The 21,889-nt window shown below is 37.9% G+C and overlaps 1 long non-coding RNA gene across 2 annotated transcripts in view; it reads left to right on the top strand.

Moving 5' to 3' along the window:
* The window catches only part of LOC106521780 (uncharacterized), a 62,111-nt gene extending 52,507 nt beyond the window's left edge, over positions 1–9,604 (top strand). For both annotated transcript variants that reach the window (XR_001310706.1, XR_001310707.1), the window contains one exon: positions 3,843–9,604. This is a non-coding gene — a long non-coding RNA (uncharacterized LOC106521780). The remainder of the gene's footprint in view (positions 1–3,842) is intronic.
* The last annotated feature ends 12,285 nt before the right edge of the window (positions 9,605–21,889 follow it).

Below are 21,889 nucleotides of genomic sequence, written 5' to 3' on the forward strand. Positions count from 1 at the left end.
TATATCATCTATATCATCTATATCATCTATCTAGATATAGATATTTTGCTAATTTCGATCTGTTTTTGCATTTCTTAAGCATCATCACAGTAAGAAAAGGGCGGGGGAAAAGCAGAAGACTAGACTGTCCAAGTTAACAGCCACTTTTTTCTGGTCTTCGCGTTCGACCAGCCCCTGAATTTGGACACAGCCATGGATGTACATCCTTCAAGTTTTAGTAAAATCCACCCTGTAGTTTCTGAGAAATTTCGCTAACAGGCTCACACATGCACACGARCAGAAACATTAATGTCCCTTTTTGTTTTTGGATGTTTTCTAATAATTTCCTTCTGAAGGCGCTGATTTAATATCACTAAGAAGTTATAAGAGTAAACCGTTATATGCCTTCCCCTAAAGGAGAGGAGTTTAATTCACTGTTTTGCATGATTTTATTTATAAATTTATTTTTCTTCAGGAGGTACTTTTCATTTTAGCTCCTGGGTAAACATGTTCATTTTCCTCTGCTGGCTCAGAGCTCATGTTTCTAGTCTTGCCAACCAAAGATCTGCTTGCAGGTTTTTTTATTTATTTATTTTTTATGGGTGGTAGGGAGATGATGCCAACGGGTCATTACTCAACTCAACAGCTGTACTGAGTTCTGGAAGTAAAACAGAAAAGAAGCTGAGATGTGCCGGCCCAGAAAAGATATTTAACAAAGTMAGAAGTAAAGTTTGTGTTGCAATAATGTGCTTTGCATTTTTTTTCCTCTTCTTGTTGGGGGTGGGAGAGTTTTTATCCATTACTGTGAAGTTTAGAAATAGTAAGAAAATTCATTTATGTCATTCTTCAAATCTGTCGTGCAGCCATAGAAGAGGGAGCGCACGAGACTTTTTTTTTTTGGCAGATTTCATTTTTCTCTGAACTTTAAATGGGGTTTGGGTCAGAACTCATTACTACAGAACCCGTCCATCTTTCCCTCTTCATCCATGACTTGCTTCCCGGTGCCGGCTGGCTCATTTTGGTAACTCTGTGATTTCATATTTCCTTTGATCCATTCGGTGCCTCCGATACCAGAGGCGGCAAAGCAATGATAYGGGCATGATGGAGGTTTATCATAGGGAGTGTGTTCTTTTCTCTGGACTTTATTTCATCACTCGCAAACAAACCCAACGCCGCAGCTTTTCACAACTCTTGAGTCATTCCTCATTTCTTTCTAGATTTACTTGTAATCTTTTTAAGGTGGTTTTGATCAGTAGTTTTTCAGGCTTTCCAACAGTCTGTGAAAGTATTTCTTGGGAATTTTCTGCCTAGTTCTTATTGACAGCATATTATTATCCTTCAACTGATCATAGTTTGGTGTTATCTTTGGTATTTTTCATAAATTCAACTAAAGATCAAGCTGTCCATTTTGCTATGTTAACTGAACAGGAAGTGTGGCACATCATTAACTATTAACATTCACCTAGAGATTATTTTAAGGCTCCAATCAACCTAAAAATGTTGTTTTTTGACAGCAGGAAGACTCTAGTTCCCAAAGGAAGCCAATGCATGCAAACTCTAAATTCCAGGCCCTATCTGAGTGTCAAACTAATGACCTTTTTGCTGCAAAAAAGAGCTTCACCACCACCTCAAGTTCCCTCGTTAAATCGATTATTTGCCAAGTTGTCTGTTATGTGTCGACACAAAGGCTTAGATGCCTTTTATACGTCTGTATGATTCATGGGACAGGGTTAAGAGCTTAGCAAATAAAAAAAGAAAAACTCGTTTCTGAAAATGGCCAGATTCTGGAAGGAAAAAGAAAAGAGTCTGGACAAATGTTGCTACTTAAAACGTTAGGCACGAAAGATTTAAGATGTTTGCACAGTATTTCCTATGATAATAGAAAGTTCCTCCAAATAGACTGAGGCTCATCTTTGCAAACATCACTCTTCATATTAACAGGGGTCTTTTGGTTGGTCTTCACTCATCGAGCCCTTCTGGATTTAGTACTCTGTATTGAAAATGAGCTCAAACTGTGCTCTGTTTGCTCTGCATCTGCCTAAAGCTCATTAGATAATGGCAGCATTTTTCTCAAACCATCTAAAGGGTTTTTTTTAGGTGAACTATCTCAAAACTGTATTTAAGTACATTACTTGTAAAAGCGCCTGATTCAGATGGCGCCATTTGCTTTAAGTGCGTATTAAAAGACATTTGTTGTTAGTTAATCAACAATAAATGCAGATAAACTGAATTTACAGATGAGGCGTGTTTCTGGCTGTGACTCGGGCTAATAAATACAGCCTTCGGGAGGGAGGAGGCTCATTTGTGACATCCTCATTTCATATTCTCACCAGTTGGGCATGCCTCAGTTTTTGAGGTGTAATATAGCTCCGCCAAATCAGCGGTAGCCCCATTACTCATCCCCCTCTGCGCTGTCTCCTGGCTGGTGCTCCGGCGCTAATGCAGATTACAGGGATATATGAGGGCTATTTTGTTCGCTGCAGGGTGGAAATGATCACAGGCAACCCCCATCCTTTTCTGATGCACGACTCTACATCTGTTCTGCCCCACGAAAGCCTATCTGGATATCCATCAGAGCCGAGACCCTTATCAGATCTTGGGGCTGCTACATCTATTGCACATCAATTATAGATGCTGGCTGTAAAGAATTGGGTCACTTTATCAACACTTGCTCTCGATCCATGGAGACATTGTTTAGATAAGTGATTAGTGGCTCGACTTTAGATACAGTTGCTGCGTTTTCTGTGTTAAATGGTCCGTTTATGATAGCATTGAGGGATGGGGACCCCCAGAGAAATAAATTTATGTGTAACTAATAATGATTTAGCTGAGATAATTTGGAGGTTTAACTTTCTTTGACTGCGATGACAGAAAATAAGCTGAACGAYGCGAATAAATTACACACATCCACCTTTTTTTGTGGGGTTTTTAGAAGGCGGAGCAAAAAAAAACAATCTAAGCCAAGTTGCATTCTTGCTAAAATTCGCTTTCAACTTAAATTCATTCCCAACTTGCTCCCCGACGGAGAACACTGACGTATTATTCAAATTTCGATCCATCCCCGCGAGCAGGACGCGTCAGAAACCTGCACATTTAATCTTCATGCTAGTCTCTCCTCATCTGTTGGGTAAATAGACCATTCATCATATTACTGGGCTTTTCCAGCCTGACTGTTTGAGCGATCTGTCTCTCAAACAGCCCCCCTCCCCGCAGCCCAATCAATCATTTTTCAATGAAGATGTCACAGCTTATTGTGCTGAGTGTTATCCTAAATAATTCCCAGAAGGTTTTGGATGATAAAGCGAGACCCTTTTCTGCTCACAAGGAGGGTCACTATCTTCTCCAAACTGCAAAATATTCTTAAGGTTGATAAATATGGAGAAGTTGAGGTTGCATTGTTGTGTTGTCAACCATTTTCACCTCAACGGAGGTGGTAGCAGGTGCCGAAATCTCTAAGTGTGCTTGCCATTAACTTTTCATTAGGCGCATTAAACTGCACAAGTCATCAACAAGTAGTTGCAGCTCAACATAATTGGTTTGTGGTTAATGCGTGTTTTGAAGCTGTAAGTGTCAGTGAGCTGGTAAAATCGCAGCGTGAGCTCTTTAAGACTCCAGATTTTCTTGGGAAGAAGCACTTTTTAAAGACCGACAGCTTAAACTGCGCACTCCGACAGTTTCTTCCGGGCTGCGCATTGTTATTCAAGCTCCTCGTAATGATCGTTAATTCAATAACCAAGCCGTAGGATTGTCTCATTAAACACACCAGCCGCAGTGCAGTAATAAAGATTTCACTCAACTTGAGCGTGCGGCACGCCTCTAATCTTTACTCTCCCTTTTGTTTTTCCTTTGTTTCCTTGTTGCAGGGGTCCTTCAGGAGTTGATGCGGAGACCTCGCGCCAGCTGGAGCTGCAGCCGTGATGTTCTGCAGACACCAGAGTTTCACCAAACACAGAGCGCAAACAAGAAATACACATTAGCTTCATACTTGTAGCTTTAAAGAAACCGCTTTCCACAACCAAGCAAAGATAAAAGCACAAAACATCTTATTTTTTAATCATGTGCAGGTCAGATTTCTAATTAAGAGCACTTTAAAATAAGAAATTCAGGTTTTTTTATGTTTATCGAGGAACAAATGTACAATTAAAACCCCGACAATCACTGGTTTGTAGTTAATTTAGCTCAAATTTGAGCAAATCAGGAAATGATTAGCAACTAATCAAGACTGGCTTTAAAATGAAAGAAAGCTGTAAATTATAATTATTACTCTGAAAAGACATTCCTAATAAATCATCATTTGATAATTAGTTATGATGGTTGATTACACTGACCACTTTCAGCATTTTGAGTTTGATTATCACCTTTTTTCTTAAAAGGAATGAAGACTTTGTCGTCATTCATATTCAAGAAACTGATAAAAACCTTTTGCTGTTCTTTGAAATATCACCGGGAGGTTTTACTTAGTTATTTATTGCATTGATATGAAGCAACGAGTGGCATTTACTCCAATATTAAAGAATCAAAAAGGAGCACTCACAATAAACTTCAGGCTGAGTTTGACTAAAACAACAACCAGTTCATTCATGTTCAAATCAAAGACGACAATTAGAGATTTATATACAAGAATAAACACATCAGTGGTCCAAAAGGTCACATGTTCAACTCCTTTGATCAATATACTTTTTTTACTTGTAACAAATTCGACACAAATAAAAAAAAAACCCACCAAAACCATGGGGTATTTTATTTTCATGACAGCTAAACTTGTGAAAGATGCTAAAACTGAGATGTTAAATCTAAAAGAACACTAGCTAAAACCTTAGGCACAGTAAAAAAAAAACTATAAAAGTCAAAATGCAAGCTAAAATCTTAAAATATCTAAATGTTTGCTAAAAGTAATAAAAAGCTAACTAACATAGCAAAACAATAAATGGTAAAACTAGCTAAACGTAACTATAAGCAGTAAAAAGTTAAACATAGCAAAGTTAAAAGCCAAAGTAATGCAGGAGTATGAAAAACGAAAAGAAGCAAAAGGCTAAACTAGAAGCTAATAGTAATGAATGGTTAAAAGTAGGCGAAAGATAGCTAAAAAGACAAAGCTAAGAAGACAAAAATGAGACTGAGGATGATGATCAGATTTCAAAAAACTTTCTATGGGAAAAGTCAGAGCACCCACCTCCTGAAAGAGCCGAACATTTTGATGTATAAATGACTAAAAATAGCATAAATAATAAAAAAAAAGTAGGAATCGTATTTAAACTCCAGTGGTCAACAGGTTTACACTGTTGTTGCTTTTGTGTTTTAAAGAAAAAAAGAATCTCTTCATTACATTAAATTATTGTCTCTAATGTGATCATCGATACTGACCATTAAATTTATCTGTAATCTCATACATTCTGGCCTTTAGCAGCTGCAGCCTGTTCGGTCTCTGTGGAAAGCCCCTGTCTTTCTGCAATCTGATTAAAAAGATTAAATCTGTTACCTCATTGCCGGAGCTTTATCTCACGAGGTCGTTCAGCGGTGCCTCAGCGCCCCCCATGCTTCCCCTCCCTCCGCATCCCCACCCTCACTGCACCTACGTTGCATAATTAAACTTGAATTAGATCATTAGCATACAAAGCAGGAAACCTACCGCGGTGGAGTCATGCATATTTATCTGCACACACTTGTACTGTAACCCCCTTCCTCTTTTCTCCTCACGCAAACACGACGAGCTTTCGAGTGCAGAAAAGGAGCGAACARAAATCGATATTTACCAGAGTGTGTGTCTGGTTTTCAGAGGCAAATATTTACCAGCGAGCCATCTGCAGAAACACACGCCTTTCATTCAAACAACACTTTAAATCGCGTGCCTGTAGAAGAAAAAAAACAACAACGGAGCAGATGTATTTTGATTAGGTTCATCAGAGCAGGTTGCTTTCAGCATAGCAAATATTGCTTACACACAGAGGAATTTCCCGAATCCACTAACGCCTGCAGTACAAGCTCATCTGCTGCACATAATCAAACAGAAAAAGACAAACATGGAGCACCGCCCTATGAATATTAGGTTTCCTCTGCCTCGCTCATGACTCATTTCTGTCTCCTTTCCTTGCATCTTTCCTCTTGAACCATACTCCCTGCCTCCTCGGGGTCACTTCTTCTCCTCCTTCCAGCTGAGAGAACAACTCCCCCCTTTTCATGGCTGCTTGGACTCTTATTAGTATTCTCCCCTACTTCCCTGCTTCTCCCCCACCTCTCCCCCCCTTCTCTTCCTCCTGTGAGATTGCTGTTGTGTCTTATGGCTTTTTATTCCTACGTGATGGTAGATGGGTTCATGTAGGAGTAGAAGCCACTAAACACGCGGCGAGCGCTCAACATGCTGGCCGACACGCAGCGAGCTTCCTGTGGATATGACAGCTGCCATGTTCACATCAATGTCCTCCTGCCCATTACCCAGAATGCCCATTAGCGCTGAAGAGAAAAGAGAGAGAGTAACTTTCAGACCAAAGTTGCAAAGAATTTTTATGAATGCAGTTAAGTTGGAATTAAAGACCTAGCACGCAAATCGCCCGTCATCCTTAATGTCTTAAAGCGCCTGTGAYGTGTGTACGCTTTAAATGCAAAAAGTCCAAGAAAATATCTTTATATGTAAGAAACGTGGAATAACACATGATTTTACCCATTTTGCTACATAACCGGCGTATTTTCTTTTGAATTTGGCTCGGTCAAAGTGAAACAGGAAGTGACATCAAAGGGGAACTCCTTAAGAAAGAGAACTCTTTGATCTTTGTCCGTAAACAATATTACAGTGTTTGAACTCTTACTGTAATTCATCTCTCTTTTATAGTGACTCAAAATAATCTAATAAACATCAGTCTGTTGGTGTTATAGCAACGCTCTGTTCTCATTCAGACATTCCCCTTTGACATCACTTCCTGTAACTTCACACGCAAATATCTCAGCAACACACACAACGCTTGAATTTTCCTTTTCAATATTTTATCAATATTATCTGTCCAAAMATGCATTTGCATTTATTACAAAAATTTGATATCACAGGCACTTTAATGGGTTATAGAATATTACTGCGTCCTGAATCGGGTTGACTCCTAATGACAATCAGTTGTAGATCCAGTGATTATTTCCTGAAAGTTTTCTTAAAATCTGTCGAGTGGTTAATGTTAGATATAAATAAGGCAAGTAAGATATTTTGTAACAGACACACAGCAAAGATCTAAAACATTGTACTTTCAGTGGCCGGCGATGATTTTACATRACTGATGACTTTATATGTTAAAGGGGTTGAATTTGGATATAATTTGAGCAAAATATTCTGGATTTTTACTTGATTTTTCTGCATGTGTCTTGACTTTTAAGACTAATTCCTTCATTCTTTTGCCCTGTGCTCTCTGAAAAATAAATCTTCATGATAGAAATAAAAGCAGTGACACGGAAAGGTCATAATCAGTTCTGACTCACACAACTAGAATATAAAACTGACATAGTAATTATTTTTAATTTAACTTGTCAAACAAAAATAAACATCACGTATTTAGAAAAACAGGTTTAAGTTTTTTTTAAATATTTAAACAGTGATTTGAAAGAGTTCTGTTTGTAATGTGAGGCTTCGTCGATGCAAATCGGTTAGCTTTAAGAAGAATTAAAGTTTACTTGTTTAAAAATAGAGGTGCATTGAATGTTTCAAATCAAGATTTAAATGAATTAATCTAAAATACATTCATGTTCTTCTTGTTCATATATGAACAAGTTAAAATTCAATTAATGTATCTTGAACGCCTTTAAACCTTAAATTGGACTGATTTACTCAGATTGTAGTGATTCTAACACATTAAATAAAAAGTTTAGCATCATGTATGAAAGTAGACACCAAAATGAAGTTAAAGAAAAAACAAAATTGAATGAAAAGGAGGGTTTTTTCTTTAAATCTTGCAGCAAGGATCTTAAACTGTCTCCGTCACTAAAAAGTAAAGTGAACTCGGTTGTTTGAATCTAAAAATATTTCAGGTTTTATCCAACGGATTCGAAAGATGTTTCTCAAAAACACAAAAAGAAAAGTAGCTAAAAGTACTAAATTTAAGATCAAATGAATAATTCAAACACCCCAAATTTCATTTTCCCGAGTGTACACTAATTTCTATTTTAATTTATACAACAGAAATTTTGTTTTCCAGTAGTGAAGGATAAAACATCAGCAGTTTGTTTTTTTTACCCCACAGCCTGAATTAAACTTGATTGGGACAGCTGCACCAAAATTATTTTTGCAATAATCTAGCATATTTGAGGCGTTTCCCTGAAGCTCTAGAATTTAATATGCTCGTCGCCAAAACAAAAAACAAACAAACAAAAAAAGAAAGTAAGAAAAAAAAAGAGATATTTACTTTCCCAAATCAGCAAGTATTACTGTCTTGGAACCAATTTTCCTGTAAATCTTCAAACCTGGAAACTGTGACTCATTTCACAGCAGGACGCTGCTGAAAGTTCGCCTCTAATCGTGTGCTATCCATCAGCACTAACTCACGCCTGAGTTGAACTCKGTGTCAACTAATTAAGCAAGAAATTCAAATGATCCTGCTGGTGGGTCCACGTGGGTGCTGCGAGGCTTTGGGCTTTAAATGTCAACTCTCTGTTTGTATTTGCGCTGAAATGAGCTCTCCTCGCCTCACGCAGGATCTGAATAAAAAGCCTAAATAGGCTAAACCCCCTCCTGTCTCCCCTAAAAGGAGAAAAAAAGTGAATTATTAATCTGTGGATATTACAAGAATCTGACACATGTTTGCAATTGTGGGACATTACATCGGCACTGATATGAGGGGCGTAATAATTCAAGATGAAATTGAAATAGATGAGGTCTGTGGAAGTGTAATGATTTATTTAGGGCTGTTGTGATCTAATATTCAGTGGGAGGGTTGAGAAGTTTCTCATGCTTGCATTATCAGTTTAATTTATTTTTCAGGGTTCCCACTCCCACATTAGCTTTTTTTTCCCTTCTTCTCTCCTTCCTCCTTTTTTTTTAATCAAGTCACGAGGGGGTCTGAGAGAATAGTCGAACAGGAGGAGAGGCTGAGGAAGGATTCGATTTTTTTTTAAACCCTGCGGGGGGTCCACAGGAACCTCTAGGTGGGAATCAGCCGTGATGGCATCAACAGGAAAGAGCCTGCATTATTTAAAAACACAGGGAAAAACTAGACAGATTGACATTTTATTTTTCTTCCTCGTGCCAGCCAACAAAACTTAACCTCACTTTCCCTGAAGACGTCAAAATGATTAGTGATAGAAGACAGACAGCAGAGCCTCGTTTTCATTTTCCCCCCAAATTATCGCTGTCACGACTCCTCGACTTATGATGGAATACAAGGTCACAGAATCCTCAAGCTCAGGTACGAAACACGAACATCATCCACTCTGGCATAATGGGATTTTCCTCTGACAGCTGCAATAACGCGGCGTGTTTGTGTACAGTAGGTTTAATGTATGAGCGTTGTTCTACTTTATCTACCCCCATCCCCCTTTCCTCAGGCTCCACTTTGATTTTCCTGTAATAAATAATGCTCTTTTGTCTTTCTGTGCTTGATTTGTTCCCAGCTGTAATCTCACTATACTGCTCAATAAATTATGAATAATCCTGCTTCAGTGTGCTGCAGATCTCTTGTTTTATTTGTCTGTCAACTTTTTGTTTCCCCTATTTCTTTTTATTTGTTTATTTGCTTTTCAAATCAGCACAAATCACAAGTTTTCAGTTTTAAGAGTTTTTTTTCTTGTAAAGTTGACTCAAATCTCAATTCACCTGTCTGAAAACAAACAGCATTAATTTAGCTGAATATACAGTCAACTCATTACAAACATGAATATAATAATTTTCTTTTAATGATTGATTTTAATCTTTTTTCCAGTTATAAAACAAATATTCAACATGCAACAATGATTTTTAAAAAATCTCTGGCCCACACAAGATTTAATCATTTTAATTTAACTCTTAGATGGTTAACAACATGCTTRATATCCATCCAGCAAATACAGTTTTGTTTGGTAGATTTCATTTAAATTAGTTGGTTTTCTGGCACAAACCTCTTTAGGTTTAGTCCAAATATTTAAACATCATTGAAGTTGGGGCTAAGCTAAACTTAAGCTGCTTTATCCCGTTTTAAATCAGTTTTTATGCATCTGAGATCTATTGTCTTTCACTTTTCAAACATTTAGTTTGAGGTAAAGCTGAATATTTTGGAGGTACACCTTCTCCATTATTCAGCCATTGTGCACTGTTCCACAGCATGATGCTGCCACCCCCATGCTACACAGTGATTTTAGGTGTTTCAGTCCCAGTCCATGTACTGGCCTAAGAGTACACGGTGTTCCAGCAGTTTCTAGTTTTTGGTGGTTCCTGAACATCCTGACCCATTTACATTTTTTCCTGAATGAGTTGGTTGAGTCTTCTTTTTTTTTTCTTYGTAAAGTAGTGACCCATTTGAATAACTTATACAATTGTTTGACCTGATGAGCTTGGAAGTTATTTTTAAAACGGCTCCCAAAAATGTTTCCAATTTGTGTAAATCTACAAATCTCCCTGGAKTTTTAGCTTTGCCTTTGTGCATTGGTCAATCCAACAAATGTGGTCAAACAAAAACTAGCCTCATCAAGTTAAGGATGTCAATACTTTTGTAAAYCCTTATATGCACTGTCAGAAAATAGGGTACAGTAGGAGTACATKTTTGTGTATTCTAAGTACWTTTCTATCCMCTGAGGTACATTCTGGACTTTWRTACCCCTATAGAGCTAATAATTGTCCCTTACAGTACATATTTGTAYTTTTTGAAGGCTTGAAAGGTACAATTATGTTCCCAAGTAGTTAATGGTACATATATGCACCCTGTATTGATGATTTTAGGGTACAATGTCAGAAGATGGACATTGAAGCAATAAGACATCTTAAATAAATGTAATTTGACTGTAATATTTAAAGACTTTTGAAATGACTTTGGGAAGTATTCTTGAATAACAAATAAATACATAAATAACTAACTAATGCAAATATAAATAATACATAGATATTAAAAACACTAAATACACTAAATCTACTAACATTTAAATTACTTAAGCCTACATTTTTTCATATAATTTTATTTTAATKAACATTTATTTCACATTGGCAAAGAATTAATTTGATTTTCTTTCYGTCATGGAAAAGTTTGCTCCTAAGGGGCGGATCKTTTTTTTCTCTCTTAACTTGGTTGGTCGAATCACCTGTCAAATAGGTATAGCCAACACTGATTGGCTGTCAGTGTTTTTGAATGGGATGAACTCAAAATCGTTTATTTTTCCTTGTTGCTTGTGGAGGGAGATTTTGTTACAATGGCCTTTGCTAGTCTTTCAACTGAGGAACTCTTAAGAAAACGTAAACAAGAAGGCAGAAGTCTCAGAAGCAGCATCTGTGCGAACGCTGGGGAATCCACAATAAATTCAAATCTTTCCATTATTAAAGTTATTTGCTGAGAAAAAAAAGAAAATCAATCAAAACTAGACATGGGTTTTTCCGATGTAAAAACAAGTGTGCATTGCATGTCATTGCTGCATGGCTTTGCCTGCAGCACTGGACTTGCAGAATGAAATGGGACCAAGTTCAAATTTGTTTTCTATACCAGCTTGGGCCTGTCACGTGAGCAGGTGTTTGTAATTAAGGTAATTAAGTGACAATACAAAGTTGGAAGAGGTTTTTTGTTAAAGTTACATTAGCCGGGTTTTGAAACCTGACCTCCCACATGAAAGTCCATGACATGGACCATTAGACCAGTGGAGCTGTAGAAGAAGGTGGTGGCAGGGTTGGTTTATGTGTGCAGAAAGAGGCCACATTGCCAATATAATTATTGACATTAAACAGCATAATATTACAACAATAGAGCAGTATTAAGACAATATTATAGTAAAACATCAAAATACAATCATATTAGTATTGTAAACACTGAACAATTGAAATTAAATATTATTAAAGTATGGAGCAGTACCAAGTTGAGTCCAGCATGGGGCATTATTGGACCAATACAAGGGCCAGTTGACTCCTATAATGTGAATTTTGGAATAAAGTTTAAACATTAATATTTCAAAAATGACAAGTTGTACAGGCACCAGAAGGCATAGCAATCATTTGGCACAGGACCTTTACAGATAGAAATTACAACGGCAGCTGTAAGACAAAGTATGCAGGAGGAGTAGCGTGGCGACGTGGAAGAAGACGGAATAAGCTGAGTAATAATAATATTAAAGAGAAACAGGAAAACAATAGTGTGCATTGCATTGGCAATGCACACTGATAACAAAATATTTGAACATTCAGGCTCATATGTGAACCTCTAATTACAATAGGAGAGTTTAGATTAACAAAATATACTTAATCATCTTGAAATGACCGTTTTGTGAGGTGCAATCATTTTTTCTGTCTCAATCCCTCTTATTTAAAATATATGATCTCAACCATCACTGCAGTAAATAAACAAAACTTCCTGTACTGTTTTACCTCATATAGATGCTTCACATCAGGCGAGCTAAAGGAGATCAGCCTAATGCAGAGTYGTAAAGCCACACTGAGACTCTTTCAGTCTTTTCTCAGGGATTTGAGGCTGCAGCTCGCCTACACACACCGGCTGCCTGTAGTCTGGGGGATCGCCTCAGCCATCTTTTCTTCTGATGAAATCACAGGAAATCCACAAGCTGCCCAAGGCAGACCACACACTTCTTTTTGTTTCCCCCTCTTTTTATTTTTTTTAAACAGTCCTCCACACTCAATCATTATCAGTGAAAGGACTTTTCCTTCCAGCTCTGGCGCAGATCCTTCTTCCAATTAGTGGAAGGCAAAGAGGCTCCCTTGTTTGTTGGCACACCTGGTAATTAGATTATCCCTGAAATTTGGGAGAGTGCACAAAGAAGGAATGGGTAATTAAAACGCCAAGTCTATCAAATATTGACACAGATGTGCTCTGCCAGGTGTTTATATTGAAGGTGAGTCAACAGCACTGGTCAAGTGTTTAGAATAAGTGACTAAAGAAACTTAAGTTAAACTTATTTGGTTAGTTTTACAGTCACAATGAACATATTTCTTCTTTACCACAAATCCTCAGAGGATTTTAGGAGCAGGACTGTGACGCTTTTAGACAAATCCAGCAATTTTTTTATTGCACACAAAGGCTTCACAGTGGCAGCTTTGGGTAGTTTTATTCCAAAATAAAACAGCTCTGCAGTTTACTGGATAAACCATCTGTTTCTCTGCTTAAAGAAAAAACAATATAGTCTCATCTTTGTTTTTTTTTTCCTGCCAGCTGGAGAAAAAAAGCCTTGAAGTTATTTCAAAATAAGGTGCAACTGGGGGTGGATCTTTGGCAAGCTGTTTGTGTATTTATTAGTTGAATAGTGCATCCTAAGTTTATTATACTTAAATATAACCATTATTATTAATGGTTTTTAGAAGATAGATTTTATATGNGGGGGGGGGATGCTCATCCGAGAGCCTAAAGAATGTAGCATCCTTATCAAAAGCCCGGGTGCTGAGCCTGGGTTAAAAATAGAAACCAAAGGAGATTGGCATCGATTTCTGCAGGCGCTGACGGCCCGATTGACAGCAGCACCGCAGCATCGGGCTGTTGAGCCATCGAGGGAATCCGCCAGACTGCCTATGATGAGATGAGATGGGAAGATAACTTCTGACAAGCCCTCCACCCGCCACCCGTTTCTAATCACCCCGTCTCCACGTACACACAAACATGCACACATGGAGAGAAAAAGTAATTACCACATGCACACACACACAAGCACACAAAAACACACACACACACACACACACACACAATTTTAAGGTAAACCTTTTTTTTTTGTTTTTTTGTGTTTTGTTTAAAGTTTGTTTTATGAAACTTGGATTTTTGTTGCTATTTTTGGACAGGGCACTCTTGTAAATTAGGCTTTTAATTAGCTTTTCTCTCGTGGCAAAAATAAATGATTAAATAAAAGAATAAAACTGTCACTAGTTGGCAAAATAATGAGTGTTTGTGACTACACGACATGCTCATTTGGCAGCACTCATTCAACAAAGTATGGGAGAAAATGATGCTTGGTGTTCGGGATTATTGAATAAAGACACAAAGGGCTTGCCATACCGAACCCTAATAAGCACTGGCTTTTAATAGTCAGAATTAGCTCTTTCGCTTTTTTGTTTGTTGAACTTTTTTTGGATTAAATAATGATAACATTTGATGTTATTCCACAAGCATCGTACGACTGTTAAAAACCAAAAATGGCTGCTTTTGCTTTAAATTGTGATGACCTTTCTTTTCCCTTCTGGTGCAGGTGGTCCCTTATTTTTTCTTGCCACAACTCCATCAGATAAAGTCAGTGTTTTCCAAACCAAGCTACAGAGAGAAGGTAAAAAAAAGCACATGAACACTATCTTTCTGCTTATTTCATTGAGAATCTGAATAGGATTTTTTTTTTCACAAACGCTGTCTTGCAAACTAAACACTCAGCAGTTTAGTTAATTCCTGTCAAGCTGTTTCACTCATATCTGCAAAGTCAGCCTCATTGTTCGCCTGGAGGAAAACACAGAGGGTATCAGCTGCAGAATGGTTAAACATCCACTTAGGAGTGTTTTAGCTTCGTGAAACACCCCTGTAAAGATGCTCTGACTGTTAGTTAGCAGATGCATGTCTGCTGAAAGCAAATAAAGTCAAACAATGTGTAACTTAGCACTTTACAACATTATCAAAGACTCAGAAAGTCTGTGAAGGCAGAAGCAGCTGGASATCTTGTTTTGCAGCTTCTAATTTAAAAAAAAGGGACTTTATTGGCTTTTAAAGGTCTACATGGCATTTTTGGAAATGATGTCCTCACAGCGTGACCTGTACGGACATCTCATTGTGACGGCAACATGCTGCGTTCCACAGATTCCCCCACGACATGTTGGCGAAACCCATCACGACGAGACCACGACTTCTGTCAGGGTCCACTTAATGAGAGTGTAGCGTCAGCGCTCTGACTGCAATTACAGTGTTTAGGACTCTTTAATGATGTGTTAATGGCTTGGCTGTATTACCTCTCAGCTGCCCAAACAACATTAAATACCCCGCGGCTGATTAATCCTGCATCGACAAAAAAAAAAAAAAATACATCCAATTAGACGGAAAGTGTTTGAATCAAGATCTGCCTGGAAGTTTTGACTCGAATATATACAGTGTATATGTTTTGAAAAGCGCTGAAAGACATGTTGCAAGGAAATACAGCGTTTCYGTTAAAACACCAGGTGTTCTGATCTGATGTGGATCCCCCAAATAACACCAGACCCTCAGTGAAACATGGTGGAGGCAGTATCATGATGTGAGGTTGCTTTTATTCAGATGAAACTGGGGGGTTCTGGAATTATAAACTACAGCTTTTTAGGTGTCCTTTAAAAATATGAAGATRAGGAGGAGTTATAGTTTCCAAACCTGAAGCATCCGTCCAAAACAAATTCAATTAGGTGGATTTAGCAAGGGTCTGAATTGGTGGTGTCCGGTAGGACCACCATCCTGCACCCTGCAAAGCTTTTAAATGATCATTTTAACAAGAGGTGTTTGAAGACTTTTTTTTTTACATTTTAGATGTTCAGGATGAAGTTAGAAGTAACTTTGCTCAAGGGTGCAAAGCCAGAACACGCAGCTGGTTCCAAACATTTGGTGAGCCAAAGGTCAACCCTTTGACCTCTGACGTGCATAATGCTCTGTGTAAACAGCTGCTAACCCTGCCTGCTTGTTGCATCTACTGGGTCACCATCAAAGTCAGAGATGTGGGTCGTCAAAACAGCTCGCGTGCACCAGTTGTGTCTTCGGATGTGAATACGACAAGCTGAACGGGATCAGCATCCTCTTTAGATTCTGGGGTCTGGTCCTTGAGCTGGAGCAGCAGACAGGTGTTGTGTTTTGTGTGGGTTTGGATGCTATAAGAAACATTAATCTCCTGAACATTTTGTGTTAAATGTTAAACAGATTGTTTCCATCATTTAACACTTTCTCTTCGGWTATACACTATAACCACTGTTCTGGGTTGGATTTTACTATATTTCTACCGTGGTTTCTTCTACAACACATTTGGAAAGTTCATAAAAATCAACCTAAAGTGCAACAATATTATTTCAACTTTAGTAGGAAAGATAATAGTTATAAACCAGATGTTTCATGAATTAATCCTGATGTTTTGATGGAAGGAACTGAGAACTTTGTTGGTCCACTGCAAAAAAAAAAAAATCCATCTAACCAATCATATCCAGCTAAAAAGTATCTTTGGTTTTGTTTTAGACTGATATATTTGATCAGAATGTTACAGTGAAGATAATTTTAGGTTTATATTTGACCACACATACAGTTATGGTGGCTGTTTTAGTCATTTCATGCACCCTGTAGAGTAAAAACCACAAAAACTGGAGGAAAACACTGCACATAAACAACTAAAGTGGATTTAAAAAAGGGGGTTTAAAGCAAGCCTGACTTCATGACCCGTAAGTCAGTAAAAAAGAAGGACTGCAAGGAAAATATTGACTGGGAAGCAATAATGAACACAATTAAAGAGAAAGGCCTAATCTAAGAAAAGCCGGTGAGTAGGTATTTGTTTTAGGTGAGATTTAAAATGTGCCAATAATGAAAACAACTGGATTTCAGGAAGGAGTCGTTGCAGAGTTTTAGAGCTGCAGCAAATGCACAAATTTAAACGGCTGAGAGCTCCTGTATTTTTATTTCCTTTTTTATTTTTTCTCACTGATGGAAGACCTTTCTAACACCTGGGACACGTGGGCATTAAATGCTTTGGTCAACCCTGATGAGAGCACAACAATCAGTGGAAATGGGCTTTTATTTCTTCGGCTTTAGCTCTAAAACGGAACACTCTTCCCACACCTCCTCCCTGTGGTCTGACAGTCCATAAACGTAATAAAACTGACCAATTCTCTGCCTAATTATCGTCAAAGTTACAGCTAGAAAGCTTGGTCCAACACATGTGTGACGTTCATTCATGTTGTAACTTACAGATGCTTCATCCCTGAGGGTCGCAAGGATCCAATTCTGGGTTTATCCACTGGAGCGGTGAGGAGAAACATGAACGCAAGAGAAAAGAAGGATTTAATCCTCCTTTAAAAGTTGGTATTTATGTCATTTAACTACATTTCTCTTTGCAACAGTCAAATACACCAATAATACATTTATAAAAGGCCATTTTTTTCCTTTGTTTACCCCATTTTACAGTCAAAAAGATCATTTAGAACCTAAAAGTKGCTTTTAGACTTGTGCAGATTTGTGTTTTAAGCCTTTTCCAGTCGAAATGAGAGGTGAGGCATTAAGGACACTATCTAAAGCCTGAAACTGCCTTTAAGCTGATGATCAATCTTAAACCACATTGGAGCTTTTGTTGATCATTTCTGCTCCTCTTTAACTTTACTGTAACTTAATTTAACTCATTTTGCTTCATTTTTTGTCAGTAAAAATCCAATTGCAGTTGTGTTTTTCTTTTTTTCCTTTTGTCAAATCAGTGGTAATCACAGCAGCGGGCTAAAAGTGCCAATTTAAATTCAGCCGTGTCTTTGTAATTTTAGAACCCGTTAGACCAATTCTTGTAGCGCTAACAATCATCATTTTGTCCACCATAAAAGCCTCTTTCAGGTTGTCAGGCCGGGCTGTGCTTTAAGCTCCGTCTCGTTTGTCTCTTATCAGCCCTCATCAGCAGGCAGGAGAAAGAGGCTGGAAGAGATGGAGGGAGGAGGGGGAGAGGGGGGGGGGATGCTCATCCGAGAGCCTAAAGAATGTAGCATCCTTATCAAAAGCCCGGGTGCTGAGCCTGGGTTAAAAATAGAAACCAAAGGAGATTGGCATCGATTTCTGCAGGCGCTGACGGCCCGATTGACAGCAGCACCGCAGCATCGGGCTGTTGAGCCATCGAGGGAATCCGCCAGACTGCCTATGATGAGATGAGATGGGAAGATAACTTCTGACAAGCCCTCCACCCGCCACCCGTTTCTAATCACCCCGTCTCCACGTACACACAAACATGCACACATGGAGAGAAAAAGTAATTACCACATGCACACACACACACACATTTGCTGCCCCCTGAGCAAGTAATGGGTCTTTGGCTGGCTGAGCATCCACCTGTCTTGTGTCTCCTGCCAAGTCAAAGCTCATGTGCTCACACACATACAAAATACCTCAGGAAGTCCCTCCACGACCAGCCGCCACCGTCCTTAAAGGCTTATCTCACTCAATTATCTTCCATCGGTGAATACAGCCTAATATCTGTGGAGGGGGGGGGGGGTGGAGGGGTGTCAGTGACCTTAGTTTTACTGCCGTAACCGAACCGCAGCGAACAAAGTGATCATTGTGATTAAGTCTATCTTTTAAGCGCATCCCCGCGTCATCCGTAGCAGCAATCCAAGTCGAGCAAATGGACTCGGTGGCCTTCCAGCGACACTCCGGAGATGATGAAAGTCAGGTTTTTCAAACGACTCATTTGTTCGTTGATTATGCCCTGATGATTGTTTAGGAGGTGGCCAGCAAATGAAGCGGAGACGACTCATTTTCTAAACAAAAACACACAAAGAAATCAAGTTCCCCATTAGATTGATCACTTTTCGTGTTACTGGTCTGCATGAATAGGCTAGTACAAGACTCTCTAATGCAATTTGGTCAAATTTATTTTGATAAAAGGCCGAGAAAAAGGAAGAAGCTTCAAAAGAGAGTGTAAAGTCAGACATAAGTAGGCTATACAGTTTTGTGTTTTTAATGTGTTGCTCTGTCCTCTTTTTTTGAGTCAGCTATGAAATTCAACTTAATAAAAAAATAATTAATTAACTTAAGGGCACAGGTCAGTATTAAAAATACCTGCACTTTTTTTCTTGAATAGTAATCTAGTTGTGTTTTGATACCTTCAGCTTGGATATCTTTAACTTAACAATCAAAATGAGCAAAAAAAAAACCCTACAAAGTAGTTTTTAGATTCTTACCTTGGCTGATTGTAACAAACCCTGGCACTTTGTCTCCCTACGACTTGAAAAGCCCAGTTTTTTAGCCTTTTTTTATGTTTCTGGAGCTGGGGCGGTTCTAGGGGCGGGGTCACAGGGGCCACAGCTAAAATCTGATTGGCCCCCTGAAGTTCCCCTGTCCTGTCACTCATCTGTCCTTTACCTGGGAGTGATGTTGGTGGATGCAGTTCCACAACCAAACACTAGARGCGCTAATGAGTCAAAAGTCCAGCATGAATAAAGTTTACAAACATTTCTGTTCTTAAGAGTTTTTGAACAATCCTGCAGAAAAAAGTCTTTCAACTGATAAATGACGGCTGGATTTTCTCAAATACTGTTTGAAAGTATTGGATCTATGTACAGTAAAAATGTATGTAAAAGGTGGTAAAGGAAAATTTATTGTGCAAACTTTTTAAAAAAAAATTACATTACATTGTAGGTGTTTGTGTGACTGGCTAAATGTTTACACCTTACCAAAACTGGGGATTTGTGTGAAAGGATGTTGAACAAATACTCGGCCCTTAGTGGCTCCCTGATGGCCCCTTACTCAGAAAAATCCTAGATCTGCCACTGAATGACGAAATGACGAAAGACCTGACATTTGTTAACTTCCAAACCACGTTGTCTGGCCTTCATTTAAAGTTTACACATGCATGTTATTTATTTATTCATTTATTTATTTATTTATTTATTTATTTATTTTTATGAATGCTTTCCACGTGAGGGACCACTGAGTCGAGGTGTCCAGATGTGGGGAAGGGGGGAGGTCTTTCCTCCATCAGAGACCCAAATGTTTCCTGGAGAAGTTGCGTGTTGATCTTCCACTGGATTCCAGATAAGTTTAATTAGAAACTGATCTGCTCAACTTGACTGAAACAATATGAATAAAAAAATAGTTTCAGTGAACAAAACTTTATGTAAAAACAAAGAAAAAAATTATTTAACATTTTAAGACAGTTTTAAACCATGAAGTTCATATAAAGCAGATAAAGGTCTTTACTATATCATAAGTTAGTCTGCTGGAGATGTTTATTTGTTTTTTTTTTTTGTTTTGTTTTGTTTTGTTTTTTTGGTAGAAATCCACCTCTTTCCACTTTTTGTTCAAATAAAATCATCAATATAATGAAAATAATCAAAAGAAGCTAAAAGTTTGTCTTTCTCGGTTAGTTAAAACAGCCTCAGAGTCAACAACTCTGAGCTACTTTTAGAGATACTTTGAAATGTATGAGACTTTTAAAAACTTTATTTATTTATTTATTTATTTATTTATTTATTTATTTATTTATTTATTTATTTATTTATTTATTTATTTATTTTCCTGGAAGGGCTGATGCAGTTTTCTTCAGGTTTCCCGCATGTGTAAAATAAGGCAGTGTGTGTCTCCCTCTGGTGGTTAAAGTTGGAAATTCTGGTTCAATCTGGCAACATTGCATCTTTTTTATGAGCTATTTTATCTTGTTTAAGTATTATTTAAACAGAGTTATAGGGTGGACTTCAGTTTAAAAATTTGGCATGAAAAATGTCAGGCAATATGCATTCCTTCGAATGATATCAGGCCTTTAATATAAGCGTGTCTTCAGGGAAGGTGCCGAGCAGCTGGTGGAGCTTTCCAAAGCCCAAGTGATGCAGGTCATCAAGAAGCTAAAACCATCCCTTCCCCTGATTTTTAATGGGCTGTACGAGATGTGTAATAAAGTAAATAGACAAGACTGGAGTTGTGACAAATCAAAAACATCAGGAACGCATTAAGAGTAAAATGGTTAGGATTGCAGTTTGATTACAACAGATGGTTTGATCTTGGACAAATTACTGCTTAGCTTCTAGTCTGCACCCCAGAATACTAAAGCAGTGTTCTGTTCAGTTTAATCGCTTACAAAACATGCTTATCTTTAAGTGAGTGAAATGCAAAACACTTAAAAATCCGAACAGTGTTTATGTACTTTACAATGGAYTTTGTGTGGAAACTTTTGCCTAAAAAACGTGGAACTATGTGGAATATAACATTTAATGGTTTTCAAAGCATACACTTCAGCAGGAGTAGGGCAGTCCTGGTCCTCAAGGGCCACTATCCTGCATGTTTTACTTGTGCCTTTGCTCTAACACACCCAATTCAGTTACTGCATTACCATGTCATGGTCCGGAGAAGACTGTTTATTACATATTCGTTCCCATCATGTGTGCAGKAGCAGAGAAACTTCTAATACATGCAGGATTGCCTACAAGCTGTTCTATGGGTAGAAAATCTAACAGAAACACTAATGACTCAAACGAATCGTGTCTCTAACTTGGATTAAAAATCCAACAAATGCAAAAATTTCGGCAGATAATTTTGTGTAAAGGTTAAATATTGTTTCATTATACATAAACCTGCTCATTGCATCATTTGATGAATACAAGATCGTTTTTTGTTGTTTCAATGGATCCGGTATAGGAGGGGAGGGATGGTAGGGATTTTGGGTGTGTGTGTTTTGATTTGTGTTTTTGTAAGTCTGTTATTTTTTGTGGTTTGTAAAAAAAATTTTTTTAATAAAAAGACCTTGTTCAAAAAAAAAAAAAAAAAAAAACCAACAAATGCTGTTGACTCAAATGTGTTGAGCTCCTGAGTTGGATTAAAAACCCACCAGAAAAGCTGCTTACTTTAGATAATAATAATAATAATAATAATAATAATAATAATAATAATAATAATAATAATAATAATAATAAATCTTCCTTTTCATTTTTTCCTTCCTAAGTGATTCGAATACAGCTATGAAACAATCGGCTCTTGTTAGTGAACTGAGTCAAAAGGTTCGAATCCCCAAAAAGATCCGGAAGTCCCATCAAACACGAGCAGCTCCCTCTAACGGCAGTGTACTGAATTACATGGTGGATCTGGTCTTCGTMAACCAACCAGGG

Source organism: Austrofundulus limnaeus, unplaced genomic scaffold, assembly GCF_001266775.1.
Source record: "Austrofundulus limnaeus strain Quisiro unplaced genomic scaffold, Austrofundulus_limnaeus-1.0 Scaffold115, whole genome shotgun sequence".
NCBI lineage: Eukaryota > Metazoa > Chordata > Actinopteri > Cyprinodontiformes > Rivulidae > Austrofundulus > Austrofundulus limnaeus.